Source organism: Phalaenopsis equestris, unplaced genomic scaffold, assembly GCF_001263595.1.
Source record: "Phalaenopsis equestris unplaced genomic scaffold, ASM126359v1 Scaffold000036, whole genome shotgun sequence".
Lineage (NCBI taxonomy): Eukaryota > Viridiplantae > Streptophyta > Magnoliopsida > Asparagales > Orchidaceae > Phalaenopsis > Phalaenopsis equestris.
The window spans coordinates 5,689,262-5,692,043 of record NW_018164478.1 but is presented as its reverse complement, the minus strand read 5'-3'; positions in this window follow the sequence as shown (position 1 = coordinate 5,692,043).

Sequence of the window (2,782 nt, the reverse complement as noted above, 5' to 3'; positions counted from 1 at the left end):
CCCCACCCTCCCCAGGTAGCTCCAAAAATCAGTCTAAAAAATATTCTCATTTGTAATGAAACTAGAATATAAATCATTTGTATAAAAATATTTATCAGTCTAAAAAAATATCCATAACAAATGTAAAAAGATATGGAGATAAGGGTTATCATTGTTGTAACTTTGAAGATGATGGGAAGATGCCCTTAGAATAGTTCTTAAAAAGTGCAAGCTTTATTCTATTTAATGAAGGTGATAGAAAAACCAATATATTTGAGCCAATCTTAAAATAATTGATTATTAACATTATCAAAAGTTTTTTTTTGGATAAATCTTAGTGAAATTTATGTTGGGCTAGAAGAAAAATTCAACACATATAGAAGTTTATTTTTTAAAATAATAATATTAGCTATATCATGATCATGAATGAAGAACTTTTGGGTAGGATGAACAAAAGCAGGAAGCAAAGAACAAAGCTTACTTGTAATGAGCTTAGATATAACCTTATAAGAGATCTTATAAAGTGAAATGAGTTCATAGTCATTTAAAGATTTATCATGTTATTTTTTATAACTAAGAGTAATTGGCAAATGTTTGACCCTATTTGGAACATTAAAGATATAAAAGATGTTCTTTGTAGTTTCCAAACAGAAAATACTAACAAATCAATTATATTTAAAAATCTCTAAGAAACTAGCGGAGGTTGTTTGAAAAATCTTACTGCAGAGCTTGAAGCTTTATTAGATCCAATGCTAAAATAGCTTTTTGTTTTAATCATTAGTATAAGTAATAAGAAGATTATGAAATTATTAAGAATTATGACATCAAGCAATGTGGAGAGAAGAAGATGATAATATGGGGTCATCATGATTATTAAGTAATTTAAGAGAAGTAATAGCTTTGTTGATAATATCATCATTTGAATGGTTGGTAGAGTTGATGGTTGAGATCTCTTTAATATTATTATAATTGCCTCTACACTTGACTATTTGATATAGAAAATTAATATCAACCTGTACTTTAGAAAGTCATGTGCAATTAGTACATTTCTTAATCTATTTATTTTCACATTCACTAGCCTTGATCAAACTATTTTGATTTGAAATTACTTCATTGAAAGGATTTTTTATAAAGGTTGATATTAAAAATTTTAAGAGAAAATTTTCTTTTTCTTATATTTAAGTTCCAATATAGTGTTAAGTATTTAGTTTAAAGAGTTCCTAGGAATCCTTTTGATAACAACTTTTACATTTATTAACTTATTGCTAAGAATTATTATAAGGTGACCAAGCATAAGAATTTCCCTTGTAAATTGAACAATGTTAAAAGGATTAAAATAGTGAGACTTAAAGTTGTTGTACATAAACCTGTATTTTGGTTTAAAATTATTCTTAAGTGATACTAAAATAGAAGATTGGTTGGATATTAATGGTTCCACAACTTTGAAGTGTGAAGGTTGAAAAATACCTAAACATTGAGCATTATTGAGCCCAAGTCCAAAGGACATCCAATTAGATTTTCAAGTTATCAATTGAACTAACTATATAAAGACCAATATTTGAAAGTTTCATAAAGCTAAAATTGCAAATACATGAGTTAAAAATCAAATATTTTGTAAGGTCTTGGGGTGACAACACCCAATTTGGATAGTAAAGTGTTTAATTAAAGTCTATCATAGAAGTATAACGCTCATTGATGTTAGTAGCCAATGATATGATATGAAATATGTAGGATGATGATAGAAGCCTCAAATAATGAATTAATTTTCAAAGCATTGGATAAATCATTTAAAGTTCCACTTAACCCAGGTAAGACCATGGATAACCATATTGAAATTAGTAAGACTTCCTTCTATAATGAATATGTTGATGCCCATAGAAGTAAAACGATGTGTAATATAAATGGATATATTAGTTTTAAATGAAATATTATAATTTTTTTTATAAATTTTTATAGTTTCTGATACATGTTTTATCATTAAAATCATACATTTTATAAGACGCAATTTTCAGAAATAACATATATTATTGATGTAAATAGTATTCTTGCCTCTTGAGTTGGCCTTTCTTGTCTTTTGAGCTACGAGGTAAGAGAGATTTGGTAGGTGGTGGGATAGAGATGTTATGTTTGTGTTATTGGATGCTAACATCACCCGATTAGAAATAATATCAGATAAAGTGTTGGTATGGGTTATCAAAGAGTTATAATGAGGGTTAATAGTAGGATTAATATTAAAGGCAATTGTATCTGAAGAGATAGTGTTACTACCAGTATTAACAGCTGGAACATTCAAATATGTAGGTTTAGGAAGTGGCAATGAGAGTATAATGAAAGGAAACATTTTAATTTTGATAAGACTTCCAAACGATAATCTATTTCTATGTTGATTATGATGTCTACAAATAATTATAACGTTAATGTCCGCACTATTTTTGGTATGGGGTTTGCCTGTAAGAAGCTGTCGGTCATCAGAATTGAAATCCCGTTGCCCGCTTCGGAAGGACGTTGAAGTTGGGTTTTGAAAAAAGATGAAGTCAAACTGACCTCATAATTTTCATAGTTTAGATGAAAGAGCTCTTTACCTCAAATCTTGTATCTATCCCGAAGGATAAACACAAGAGTTGAGGGTGAGGCTCGATCAAATAAACTAAAGAAATTTATGACATCTGTTTGGTCTGCGAAATCAATGTATTGGCCCACAAATTCTCCTATTTAATATAAGGAATTAAATAGGGTTTATATTATGCTGGGTTCGAGAAAAGTTTCCTATAAGGGCAAGCCCCTATAGTTAATTACATCTTAG